Raw genomic sequence first — 14603 nt, forward strand, 5'->3', positions numbered from 1 at the left:
CACCCAAGGTCTGCAGAGCGACAGCAGCCTATTTCCCTCTAAATGAGTCTCGCTCAAACAGACAATGTCCGGGTCATATTTCTTAATCATTTTAAGCACCAGGGACCTCTTCACTGTATTGTTGATACCCCGGACATTCCACGCCAAAAATTTTAAGGCAGGCATGGCGTCTGTACGGCCATCTGGGACACATCACATATGTACCTCGCAAGGTGGATAAGGGACCCTGCAATCAAAGTCGTCCGCACACCTGCCCGCCCACAGAAAGCATTATCCCGCAGACCCTGCCGTCCGCAGACCCCGGGCCACAAACCTAGCCGGTCAAAACAACACATCAGTACCTCACAAAGAAAAACACAGAAATATAGAAAACAATAAACTAAAAAAAGAAAAACAGATCCCACACAGGAACAAACAATACCCAAATACCAAACCCCCTCCCAGTATACCTTCCCAAACAGTGGCATACACATATCCCTAACAAAACCCAACCCTGGAGATCCAAGTGCCTACGACAACCTTATGCGTAGCATAAAAACCTAAAGTCCCAATGCAAATAGAAAACCTAAGTGTATGTAACACTACGCAACAAAGTCCAGAACCACCAAGACAAAAGGGTGCTCCCCGGACATATACTTGCATGCTTTATGTTCATGCAGAAGGGGAAACAGAATATCAGTCCGGAGCGAGTTGACGGACGCCCGGAGCATATCTGTCCAGCCAGGCCGCCGCCTCCCTTGGAGAGCCGAAGAACTTAGTTTCCCCGTCCGCCACAACACGCAACCTGGAGGGGAATTGCATCGAGTAGGGAAGATTCAAGTCACGAAGGCGCCGCTTGATAGGCAGGAACTGGGCCCTGTCTTTCTGGACATCCGCTGCAAAGTCCGGGAATGCCGACACCCGGACACCATTTCGAAGCAGAGGGCCCTTCGTGCGGCCCAGACGTAGCACAGAGTCCCGGTCTTTGTAATGCAAAAATTTTGCAATGAAAGTTTGTGGTGGGGCACCAGGAGGTAAGGGCCGGAAAGGAACTCTGTGGGCCCGTTCGACCGCAAACTGGGAGGTGAAGGATTCTACACCATATGCCTCCTTGAGCCATGACTCCAAGAAATCTTCAGGATGTGCCCCCTCCTCCCTTTCAGGCAGGCCCACAAACCGCACGTTGTTTCTACGGAGGCGCCCCTCCATATCCAGAAGCTTGGATTGCATTGTGGAAACCTGCTGAGAGACTGCCGACACGGATTGCTTCAGGTGGCCGCAGAGATCCTCCAGATTAGGGCTCACCCACTCTCTCCCGGATACGTTGAACATCCTGACGCAACAAGGACAGATCGCACTGCACCCTTTCCATTTTGTCCAACAAGCGTTGTTCGCTAGCAGCTATAGCCTCCAGTACCTGCTGAATGGATGGAGCAGAAGGCTGCATAACCGCGTCCGAGACGGCCCCGGCCGGGGGATTAGGGCGTGTAGGAGGGGACGATTTAGGAGATGACTGCGCCGGCTGGGTGGTAGACTGGCGGGCAAACTTCTCCAACTTAGCCGCAGCCGCGCGTTGACTGTCTTTCACCATATTAGCAGAGTTGGAACCACCAACCAGGTACGACACGGACCCAATCAGGCACAGGCGGCACACAGGTCCCAAATATTCAGTGTCAGAAGGTCCAGCAGTAAGGAAGAAATGTAGTACAAAATGCACCCCAATAGCCAGTGAAGAAACAGGTGAGGTGGGTCAGGAGGGCCCAGAGGCATATGTAGAGTCGGTGGGGTGGCAGTTTATTAGAGAGCAGGACAGTGTGCCCAGTGACACTGCAGCCAGCCCCACAAGCTCCTCAGTGTCTCAGTGCAGTATTGCCTATGGAGCTGCTTCCAAAATGGCCGCCAGGCCCACAGCCTCCTCACCCGCCCCCCCACCCCAGTCCTAGGAGCCCAGACACCGGGGGACAAGTGCAGGCAGACAATTATTCAGGGTGCAGGGGGGTGCCGCGTCCTCCAGGCTGCGCAAAGCACGATTTTTCACCCGCGGGCGCGTACCAGGCACCCGCAAATTGAGGCCGGGGATGCTCCGGCGGCCTAGGCCGGAAATACGAGCGGCGGCCGGCGCGGCCGGGGAGACGCTTCGAGGAGGATGCTAAGGGCGCCCGCCGCTGCCCCAGAGGCACAGGAGGTAGATTTTGCAGGAGAACAGCTCTGGTAAGGGGATTAGGATGGTGTCAGGATGGATCGTCCGGGGAGCTCCCTCTCCCTGCTTCCTACCCTGATGCCGCCGTGGCCATGCCCCCCCAGTGTCCCCTGTTTACACATTACGGCAGACAGCGTCCCCTTATGTTTACACATTACGCCAGAAAGCATCCCCTGTTTACACATTACGGCAGACAGCGTCCCCTGTTTACACATTACGGCAGACAGCATCCCCTGTTTACACATTACGCCAGACAGCGTAGTGACCCCAGTAGTTGTGCTGCTTATACACAGTGCCCCCAGAAGTAGCTCCACTTAGACATACAGTATAGTGCCCCTAGTAATACTTATACATAATCCCCCCAATAATAGTGCCACCTACACACATAATCCCCCCACAAACACACACACACACACACACACACACACACACACACACACACACACACACACACACTTTCTCTCACTCACTCTCTCTTTCCCTCCACTTACCTAAATCTGGCTGGCCGGATCAGGAGCAGCTCCCTCTCCCTCTTCAACACAGAAGCCTGGTCTGTGTAGCTCCGCCCCTCAAACCTGTGTAACTCCGCCCCCTCCATACATTTTAGTCCCGCCCCTTGTGTCACCCAGAAGAACACTGTGACTGCTCTGCTGCTGCTTTGACAGGGAGAGGGGGGACAGACTCTTCAGGCTGCCGGTATCTGTAGTAGTGTGACAAGAGCAGCGGCAGCCGGCAGCAGCAGCAGCAGGGGAACTCAGCACAGGGATGCAGAGCAGGAAGAGCGCCTCTGCATCCTGGCACCTACCTGCACTGCATCCCTTTGCTGAGCGGGCAGCGCTGGGCCTGTTCAAGAGTACCCTTTTCTTAGCTGCTGTGTACTGCCCGCTGCAATGTATAATAGTAGAGGTGTGCCTGGCTCCTTCTCTGTTGGGTACACTACACCACAGATTATCTGCCACATAATTGTATAGTGTATGCCCAGCTTTAGGAGAATACTATATGGTTGTCCAGTAGTAGTATTCTGGTGGTAAGCACAGTGGAGTAACAGTTAAGCATAGAAATATTCCAATTTGATGCATTCATTAAAGCTTACAGAAGCATTAGTTGCTCAGGCATAGTCCTGTTTATCTGTTTAGGGGCCCTTCCAAATAGCATACTGGTCAAGCTTCAGTGGCATGGGGGCGTATCTATAATGAGTGCAGGGTGTGCGGTCCCTTTAGTACACAGGAGTCCACACTGCACAAGTTGCACCCAATCAGAATACTCACCTCTCCATCTGCACCACAGATATCACCGTGCACCATGTTTCTGGAGAAATGCACATGCATACTACAGAAATCTTCGACAAAATGGCAGCCACTGAATTTTCCCAGAGATCAGCGCATTCACACAGTGTCAGAGTCTACTGGGGACAGGTGTTTGTGAAAGAGGGGGCCTGCATGGAGACTGCACATGATATCCCTCTTCACTTGAACCTCCCCTGCACAGAGCTTCATTTATCCTGATCCCTCTGTGTCAGCTGACACATTTTGTCCAATCCTCTCAAATATATGAGCCCAATTATAATGAATCGCATTTGCAATGCGATCTGGGAGTGATATTAGTGCCTGGAATCAAACTGCAGGATGTGCTTATTATGGTGAAATGTAACAATCTACACTCGCAGGTACAGGGGCTCTGAAAGGAGCGCATCCCTGTGATGTGTTTAGCTTGGCTGTGGGGCTCCTGCACATACATAGCCCCATTGGAGATGCATGTGTGGTGGCCAATACTGGGGAGGGTTCTGGGGAACCCTCTGCTGTGGGGGTCAAGCTCAGGAATGCTTTGCTGGCATATCTGTGGGGCTTTGTGTTTCCAGGATAGACACTTGGACTGGAACAGAGGCAAGCGCTGTGTGCAGGACACTGGGCTGCCTGATGTAGTTCTTGCGCATGAGGTGTAGACAGGAATTTACTGAGACAAAGTTTGTCAGAACTAAGAAAGATAGGCAGTTGCTTGAGGATTCTGGAACTAGACTGAGTTGGAGTTGTTTAGGCTGAGAGCAGGACTGGAACCTGGCAAGTGAGTGGCAGGCTAGTTTGGTTGCCGGGCTAGGACTGGATAGGCTTGTTGCTGGGCTGGGACTAGATATGCTGGTTGGCAGGCTGGGATTGGCTAGGCCGGACGCTGTACTGGGACTGGCTATGCTGGATGCTGGACTGGAACCAGTAATGGTATCACAAGTGACTCGACAGAGACCAGTAGCACTGTGGTCTGGATTGGTAGCAGTATCAGATACAACCAGGCTGGAACTGGAATCATTGGCAACTGAGCTAGAACCAGTAGTACTGCAAATCGGATCAGAACTGGTCTCAAGCAGTGGTAGTTCAGATTCTGAATGCTGTCGCAGAAATTCTGGAGCCAAAAGATGGTGGAAATTCTCAACATTGCACTGGCAATTTGCTAGTGTACCTAAAAACCTTCTATACCCCCTGCTACTGTATGCCGGGATTGGTGGTCTGGATCACATGACAGGATCATGTTGCACCATTGCTGTTTTGGCAATCAGCTGACCTGACCAAAGATGGCAGCGCCCAGTGAACGAAGCCAGTGCTGTCAACTTCTTGGAACAGACCAGGCTCAGACACAGGAACAGCATGCAGCCAACAGAAAGCCATGGGACAATGGGTTCCATGGAGGAGAGATGCCCATCGGACAGGTAACAGGGAGCCGCTTGCTGATTAGTGACAGTCACACTCAGGAGCTTGGTAAATTGGCTAACATTGTATCTGCTGCTATTGGAAATGGAATGGAATCTTTACTTACATATCACTGCCTGTAATGAACATTATACATACAGTATTTATACCTCCCAACTTTTGGGTCCAGCAAATGGTCTACGTTAGGAGGGGTGTGGCCTCATGGATAGGGGGCATGGACTCACAGGAAATGCCACAAAGGCCAGCGTTCCGTGAGCTGCTGACCATGCGCCCCCACTCACTCTTCCCCGGTGATCAGATGCCATGCACATGTGTGGAACCCACATCTGGAGTACTGTGCAGCACACTGGTTTCCCCTTAATTGCAGCTAATGCTGCCAGATAGGCTACTATTAACAGGAGCACTGCAAGGGTTAAGTCCCTTGCCTGGTTACCTGGCAACGGCTCGGATTACTGAGAGCGGGAGCCCTGGAGTGCCTGTGATTGGTGGAAGAAGGGCACGAGGAAGGAGTGAGGAGGAGTCGGCGTGTATAGAGGAGACACGCGGCTGGCCGGAGCGAAGAAGACTTTACTGCTGCTGCACCTGGAGGAGAAGAGAAGAACCGGGATCCGGCGGGCAGAAGAGGAGTGCAGCGTGGTGCGGCTGGAGACCGGCTGCATCACATGAGTGAGCAGGGAGAGATGCGGCTGGCAGCAGCGCAAAGCCGCCAGCTACAGCCACAGTTGGGGACGGAGGAGCCGGAGCTTCCCGGCAGCCGCCCCATAGTGAAGACGCCACTGCACAAAGGAGGATTCCCAGCGGCCAGTACCTGGCAGAGGCGGTGGTGATAAAAAGCACTGCAGGTACACTCACAAACCTTCCCCCAACTGGCTGATATTGTGCACCTCCACTCCTGCAGGTACACTCACATCTTCCCCCAGCAGGCTGATAATATTGTGCACCTCTACTCATGCAGATAAATATTTATTAAAAGTGCCTTACCACTGCTCCAGGTGGCGACATATATGAACTGCATCCAGTTGTTATTATACAGCCCCACTAAAGGGACAGAGTTGTTCGAACCCCTGTTCTCACTCTGCCAGCCAGAACTGTTTGATGACTTTACTAGTTTGCACTACGAGACTGTATGCTAAAATTGACTTACCTTTCTGCGGATACAAATACCTTTAACACCCTTATCTATTGTTGCTGTGCTATATTTAAAGTTACCCACCCTGCACGCTTACCTACAAATATTTACCTGGTGTCTGTTGACACTATTTCAGGAGTTCACCATTGCCTGCAGGCTTTACAAATCTGAGACACTGATACTAAACGGAAACCACAATGCAGAAACTGAATGTTATTACTTGGCACACAGCGCCACCCTGTGAACACAGTCTAGACTTTGTGCCAAATTTAGTGCCGGAACATTTCTTGCCTTAAACTACTTGAAGTTGGTAATTATACCTTAACGTTTGATGTTGTATGTGATTTATGTGTTTGTTTGACTAAACCTTTACTGTGCCTTACACGTTAGCAACCTGTGATTGCTGTTTTAGACATTAATTGAACTGGAGTACTGCTAATGAGTAATATATGCAATTGATCCTAACAAGAATTGATTTACAGCGGTGACTAGTATTTTCCCGTTCAATAAATGGTTGTCACCATTCTTATGCATGGTGAGTCTTAAATATACAGTGTTTGGGTTTTATCCTCCTGGGGGTATCCTTGTCCTTCTGCCTTAGTTATACAGGTGACATAAAGAACAGCTCCTGATTTCGACATCGTGGAGAAGTGGAATTAGCTGACAACAAGCACGGTCGAGCTCCAGGTACGAATACATTCCACCCACATTACCGATCCATCACACATGCTCACAGCATCTATTCACTGCTGCTTTGCTAAGTGAGAGAGGGTCTCCCAACTGGCCCCCATCACGGGACACTGCAGCCCACAGGTGGGACAGCGGAACATTGCCGAAAAAAACTGAACTGTCCCGCTAAAATCGGGACAGTTGGGAGGTATGCATAGTTTTTTATTCCTGTCTTCAGGGTACATAGGCGAATATATTCCAAGGGGAATTTCCATTGGGCCTACCTTTATATAAACCAAAGTAATATAGCCAGTGGTCGAAGTGGAAATTTTGAAGTGGGGGTATGGAGAAGTGAAGGTTGTAATTATGCGCTCGCGCTCTGGGAAAGGGGGTGTGGCCACTGAAAAGGGGGCGTGTCCTTCAGTGTCGTTTACCACACCATATACTCTTTATACACATTATGCACCACAATAATAGGACCTCTTACTGGTGCCCCTAACACACAGTATGAGCTGCAATTCACATTACAGCACATGGTATGAGCCAAAATTCACATTATAGCACACGGAATGAGCCAAAATTCACATTATAGCACAGTGAATGAGCCGAAATTCACATTATAGCACAGTGAATGAGCCGAAATTCACATTATAGCACACGGTAGGAGCCGAAATTCACATTATAGCACACTGAATGAGCCGAAATTCACATTATAGCACACTGAATGAGCCGAAATTCATATTACGACACACCGAATGAGCCAAAATTCACAATATGCCACACTGTATGATCCACAATTCAAGGACAGGAAGAGAGTGACAGCAGGGACAGAGAGAGTAACGACAGAGAGTGACAGCAGGGACAGAGAGAGAGACGACAGAGAGAGTGACAGCAGGGACAGCAATGACAGGGAGAGTGACAGCAGGGACAGCAATGACAGGGAGAGTGACAGCAGGGACAGGGAGAGCGACAGAGGGACATAGGGAAGCAGGGGAACATTACCTAATGAGATGAACAGCGGAGGTGCGGAAGGGACTGTCGTCTGCAGCTGTGCAGAGGTGTAGTCGGCGGCGGTGAAGCCCATGGGCAGCGGTTAGAAGGAGGCCTCTGGTGCAGCGGTGGTGAGGTACCTCTGACCGCCGCCATTTGTGGTCAGCGGCGGTGAGCAGCAGAGAGCCTAGAGCCAGGGGCAAACGCAGGAATTTTAGAGGGGGGTTTCTGTATACAGTATGTGCAAACATGAAGGGTGGGAGACCGGAAGAGAGACATGGCAAGAGAGAGAAAGGGACATGAGAAAGAGACATGACAAGATATGGTGAGAGAGTGAGAGAGGCATGGGAAGGGAGAGAGGAAAATGGCGCGGAAGAGACATGTCGAGAGAGATGTGGCAAGAGGAAGAGAGAAACATGGCAATAACGAGGAGGCGAAAGTGAGTGTGAGAGAGACATGGTGAGACAGACATGGTAAGAGAGACACATGGCGAGAGAGAGAGGCATGTGAGGGGAGATAAAGACAGACATGGCGCGAAAGATGTGGCGAGAGAGAGATATGGCAAGATTGAGAGAGACATGGCGAGTGAGATAGAGAGAGGCATGGTGAGAGACAGATAACGAGACAGACATGGCGAGAGAGAGAAATGGTGAGAGTGAGATGTAACAGAGAGAGTAAAAGCGCACTACATGCAGAGAGAGCTTCTGTAAATGGTGAGTTGGGGAGAGAGAACTACATAGAGAGAGAGCTACATAGAGACCATTGCCCCCCCCCCCCCCATAAACAGACAGCACAGCTGACCCAAACTGGCCACCCCAGCACCCCCAGCCCTCCATAGACTGCAGCATAACATGCCAGCGGCAAGCCTGACTGTGACTCACTACGTACATAGCGGAGCTACTGCAGCCGCGGCTGAGCTCCGGCGGACGTACCCGTAGTGTATAGTCACCGCTGATCTTTTGCAAAACAGGTGACTATACGCTACGGGTACGTCCGCCGGAGCTCAGCCGCGGCTGCAGCAGCTCAGCTATGTACGTAGTGAGTCACAGTCAAGCTTGCGGGTATGAGAGCCTCACAGGTCCGGCGCCGGGCAGGGACGGGAGCAGCATCCTTAGTGCAGTAGGATGACCCCTTCCCTCGCCTCCTGCTGCACACTCTTTCCTTTAATAAAAAAAAAAAAAAGACTTCCGGGTTCAGTGGTAAGATGTGCCGGTATGCCATACCGCCGCATACCGGCCCACTTCGACCACTGAATATAGCTCATAAAAGCCCTCTACAGTTTGAGCCCAGGCTCTAATTGTTATTGCATATTCACCATTATAAATGTTTCACTGCCCCTTTGTAAAACACATCATTAGAAAATATGATTGTATTATATAGTAAGTTAAATGAAAATGCTTGTAATGAAGGGAAAAATAAATACTCATTACTTTCTTATTGTCTTTTCATTATCAGAATTGCAATCCTTATCCAGATATAGGGGGTCAGTCCGAGTTTATCGCTAGTGGAAAATGTTCGCAGCGCAGCGATTAAGTTAAAAAGCGACACTTCTGCGCATACGTATGCGGCGTTGTGCGCACGCGCGATGTACTTTCACAATGGCCGATGTCTTTTTACACATGGTCTAGCGACGCTTTTCAGTCGCAATGCCAGCCGCAGAGTGATTGACAGGAAAGGGGCATTTCTGGGTGTCAACCAACCGTTTTCAGGGAGTGCTCGAAAAAACGCAGGAGTGCCAGGAAAAACGCAGGCGTGGCTGGCCGAACGCAGGGCGTGTTTGTGACGTCAAATCCGGAACTGAACAGTCTGAAGTGATCGCAAGCTAGGAGTAGGTCTGGAGCTACTCTGAAACTGCACAATTTTTTTTTGCAGCTGCTCTGCGATCCTTTCGTTCGCACTTCTGCTAACCTAAGATACACTCCCAGAGGGCGGCGGCTTAGCGTTTGCATGGCTGCTAAAAACAGCTACCGAGCGATCAACTCGGAATGACCCCCATAATTTGTTACTAATAATTATTTACTTTTCTTTTTGTATGGTCTCATGATGCCTGCCATTATTGTGTGTAATCCTTCTTTCTAAAACAAAGAAAATTGATACTCTCATGAGATGAGAACTCATAGTAATAGGTGGCCCCATCCTGTGGGCAACAGAAACAAGGTTCTTTCCTCCTGGCTCACATGCCCTTCTCTGTTGCTCTGTTCACTGGCTACTGCAAGAGCAAGCAATTCTGTGATGTCACAGCAAGTAAACTATGAGTCACTTATTGATGAATACTTTAGAGACCTTGTTTTTATCATCAATTTTGAATTGTTTATGCAAGCGAGGACTTTGCCCAGGAGACCAGTCATCTCTGGGTTGTGGCACCTGACTCCATATGCTGAAGAATTTCAGAAATACCCTTGACCAGAAAGATCAGGTAGATGGTGGGACCAGTAGCGGATCTTGCCACGGGCAAGCAGGACTTTTGCCCGGGGCGCCGCCTTCCGGAGGGCGCTGGCGCCATCCGGAGGGCGCCGCACCATGGCAAGATCCGCCACTGCTGTGCCCTCCGCTGCCCGCTGTGTCCCCCGTTTGTGCCTTCTGTGAAGGGAACTAGACGCGTAGCGTCTAGTTTCCCTTCGTGGAGAGTACCTTTGCTGAGTGGTGCGCGATGACGTCATCGCGCACCGCACAGCAAAGGTCCTCTCCACGAAGGGAACTAGACGCTACGCGTCTTGTTTCCCTTCGTGGAGAGGACCTTTTGCTGTGCGCGATGACATCATCGCGCACCGCTCAGCATTCAAGCGGCGCTACTAATGTACAGGGGGCGTGACTGACCACGCCCCCTGTATTAAGCCACGCCCCGTTTCCTGCCCGGGGCGCAGAGCGGGCTTGAACCGGCCCTGGGTGGGACGGTCACTGAAATTGCAGTATGTTTAACATAGAAACCAACATGCATTAAAGTGATACTTTTTATAATCTAATTTCTACAGTATATATGAGCAGAGGCGTAACTTCATTCCAGTTGCCTGAATGCAAGATGGATGTTGCTCCCACCCCATGTCAACTCATAAAACAAATGCAATGCCCATGACATTCCTATGAAGATGAGTTGTTTCATGCTCCCCATCCAGGTACAGCTCATTTTCCGCAAATCTGTAACTGCTCACGTTTGCCCATTGGCTGCAGATCCATGCAACTTTGGACTACAAATTTGACTCATGTGCAGAGTGAAATCTCAGTCAATGACAAATGCACAGTAGCATAAAAATCACTAATTTCATCTGCAATCTTTGTGAGTTTCAGTACAATAGAGAGAGCACTTTAGTGACCGCCAGACAATATTGACAGCAATTTTGTTACCACCAGACAATACTGAGAGCATTTTAGTGACTGCAAAACACCAATGAAAGCATTTTTTGTGATCACCAGACAATAAGGAGAGCATTTTAGTGACCATTATATAATATAGATAACAACGCAAAGATCACCAGACAATACAGAGCACATTGTACTGACCATCATATAATACAGATTGTTGCAGTACCCATCATATAATGCACAGAGTGTGCATTGGTTGCCATATAATGCAGAGAGTGTGCAGTGACTGCCATATAATGAAGTATCATAGTGACCACAATATTATACAGAGAGTGTCGCGGTCTTATACAGAACTGCCTCCCCACACACCCACCCATTATACACATATATACACAGACACATACAGTACATACTGAAGTTACACAGACACATATATGCACACAGTGGTGGAACTAACTGCGGTGCAGCGAGTGCATTGCACCAGCTCCCGTGGCAATGAAGGGGCCCGCCACCTGCAGTCAGCGGCACTGTCAGCAGTACTGCAATGAGTCAGACTGATTCATAACAGTACTCTGCCGCTGGTCGCGGACAAAGGTGGATGCCACTGCGGACCAGAGGGAGGACAAGAGGGGGGCAGGAGGCAGTCTAGTGTCTGGAGTGAAGGAGCAGGCCCCTCCCCTTCCAAAAAACAGAACTATGGATTCCGCTCCCCTCTCCTGCACAGTCATTGTGTGAAGAGGAGCCAGCTACCAGCATCCAATTACAGGAGAGCTGGGCCCGTCTGATGAGATCAAAGAACAGGTGAGTGCGCTGGCACTGCTTGGGGAGTAGTTGTCCCTTAGTGCTGTGAGGGGATCAGTGTGCACTTTGTGGGGGGCTGTGAGAGGATCAGTGTGCACTATGAGGAGGGGCTGTGAGGGGATCAGTGTGCACTATGAGAAGAGGCTGTGAGAGGATCAGTGTGAACTATGGTGAGGGCTGCGAGGAGATCAGTGTGCACTATGAAAGACTGCTGCAAGGGAATCATTGTGCAATATGAGGGGGGTATCAGTGTGCACTATGAGGAGGGGCTGTGAGGGGATCAGTGTGCACTATGAGAAGAGGCTGTGAGAGGATCAGTGTGCACTATGAGGAGGGGCTGTGAGGGGATCAGTGTGCACTATGAGAAGAGGCTGTGAGAGGATCAGTGTGAACTATGGTGAGGGCTGCGAGGAGATCAGTGTGCACTATGAAAGACTGCTGCAAGGGAATCATTGTGCAATATGAGGGGGGTATCAGTGTGCACTATGATGGGGGCTTTGAGGGGATCAGTGTGCACTATGAGGAGCAGCTGTGAGGGGATCAGTGTGCACTATGAGGAGAGGCTGTGAGGGGATCAGTGTGCACTATGGGGTGTCTGTGAGGGGATCAGTGTGCACTATTAAAGGTTGCTGTGAAGGGATCAGTGTGCACTATGAGGCGGCACTGTGAGAGGATAAGTGTGCAATATGAGGGGGGTGGGGATCAGTTTGCACTATGATGAGGGCTGCGAGGGGCTCAGTGTGCACTATGAGGGGCACTGTGAGAGGATCAGTGTGCAATATGGGGGGCTGTGGGGATCAGTCTGCACTATGAAGGGGAGCTGTGAAAGGATAATTGTGCACTATGAGGGGCTGTGAGGGAATCAGTGTGCACTATGAGGGGGCAGTGTGCTACTAGTGGATCAGTGTGTGCTATGGGGTGGTTGTAAGCTGTGAGGGGTTCATTGTGCACTATGAGGAGGGCTGTGAGAGGATCAGTGAGTACTATGAGGGCTGTGAGGGGATCAATGTGCACTATGAGGGGGCAGTGTGCTGCTAGTGGATCAGTGTGTGCTATGGGGTGGTTGTAAGCTGTGAGGGGATCATTGGGGGTAATTCCAAGTTGATCGCAGCAGGAAATTTTTTAGCAGTTGGGCAAAACCATGTGCACTGCAGGGGAGGCAGATATATAATTTGCAGAGAGAGTTAGATTTGGGTGGGTTATTTTGTTTCTGTGCAGGCTGCTTTATTTTTACACTGCAATTTAGATTACAGATTGAACACACCACACCCAAATCTAACTCTCTCTGCACATGTTATATCTGCCTCCCCTGCAATGCACATGGTTTTGCCCAACAGCTAAAAAAAAAATCCTGCTGCGATCAACTTGGAATTACCCCCACTGTGCACTATGAGGCGATCAGTGAGCACTATGAGGGCTGTGGGGGGATTAGTGAGCACTATGAGGGCTGTGAGGGGATCAGTGTGCACTATGTGGAGGGCTGTGAGGGGATCAGTGTGCACTATGAGGATGGCTGTGAGGGGATCAGTGTGCACTATGAGGATGGCTGTAAGGGGATCAGTGTGCACTATGAGGGAGCAGTGTGCTGCAAGGGGATCAGTGTGCACTATGAGGGGGCATTGCGCTGCGAGTTGATCAGTATGAGCTATGAGGGGGGTTGTAAGCTGTGAGGGGGTCTTTGTGCTATGAGAGGGGGTTGAAAGCTGTAAGAGGATCAGTGTGCTATAAGGGGCGGTAGTAAGCTGTAAGGGGGCAGTGAGTGCTGCAAGGAGGGACAGTGGGCTATGAAAGGGTCAGTGCGTACTATGAGGTGGGAGGGGGCAGTGAGAGCTACAAGTGGGGACAGTGAGCTATGAAGAGTTCAGTGTGTGCTCTTATGGGGTAGTAAGCTGTGAAGGGAGCAGTGATTTTGTGCACATCTCAGGATGAGATTTGTGTTGCATTTATTACACTATAGCAGGGGTGTCAAAGACAAGGCCCGCGGGCCAAATCCGGCCCGCCAGACCTCGTCTGATGGCCCGCGGTGCCGCCGCCATGAAACCCCCTTCTCCCGAGTGCCCAGCTCGGGGGGGGGGGGCGGGGTTTCGCGGAATGACGCGATTGCGTTGTGACGTCACGGCGCAAACGCGTCATTCAACGAAACCCCGTCGGAGGAGGGAGAAGGGAGCCGCGCAGACGAGGAGGGAGAGGCGGCTGAAGAGCGGCGAGAACCGCTTCAAATGTAAGTCAGCCCCTCTCCCTTCCTCTCTTTCTCTCTCTCTCCCTCCTTCCACCACCTGCCGCAATGTGTAAAATGGGGACCTGTACCTGCCGCTATGTGTAAAATGGGGACCTGTGCCTGCCACAATGTGTAAAATGGGGACCTGTGCCTGCCACAATGTGTAAAATGGGGACCTGTACCTGCCGCTATGTGTAAAATGGGGACCTGTGCCTGCCACAATGTGTAAAATGGGGACCTGTGCCTGCCACAATGTGTAAAATGGGGACCTGTACCTGCCGCTATGTGTAAAATGGGGACCTGTGCCTGCCACAATGTGTAAAATGGGGACCTGTGCCTGCCACAATGTGTAAAATGGGGACCTGTACCTGCCGCTATGTGTAAAATGGGGACCTGTGCCTGCCACAATGTGTAAAATGGGGACCTGTGCCTGCCACAATGTGTAAAATGGGGACCTGTACCTGCCGCTATGTGTAAAATGGGGACCTGTGCCTGCCACAATGTGTAAAATGGGGACCTGTGCCTGCCACAATGTGTAAAATGGGGACCTGTGCCTGCCACAATGTGTAAAATGGGGACCTGTGCCTGCCACAATGTGTAAAATGGGGACCTGTGCAC

Source organism: Pseudophryne corroboree, chromosome 6 (genome assembly GCF_028390025.1).
Source record: "Pseudophryne corroboree isolate aPseCor3 chromosome 6, aPseCor3.hap2, whole genome shotgun sequence".
NCBI lineage: Eukaryota > Metazoa > Chordata > Amphibia > Anura > Myobatrachidae > Pseudophryne > Pseudophryne corroboree.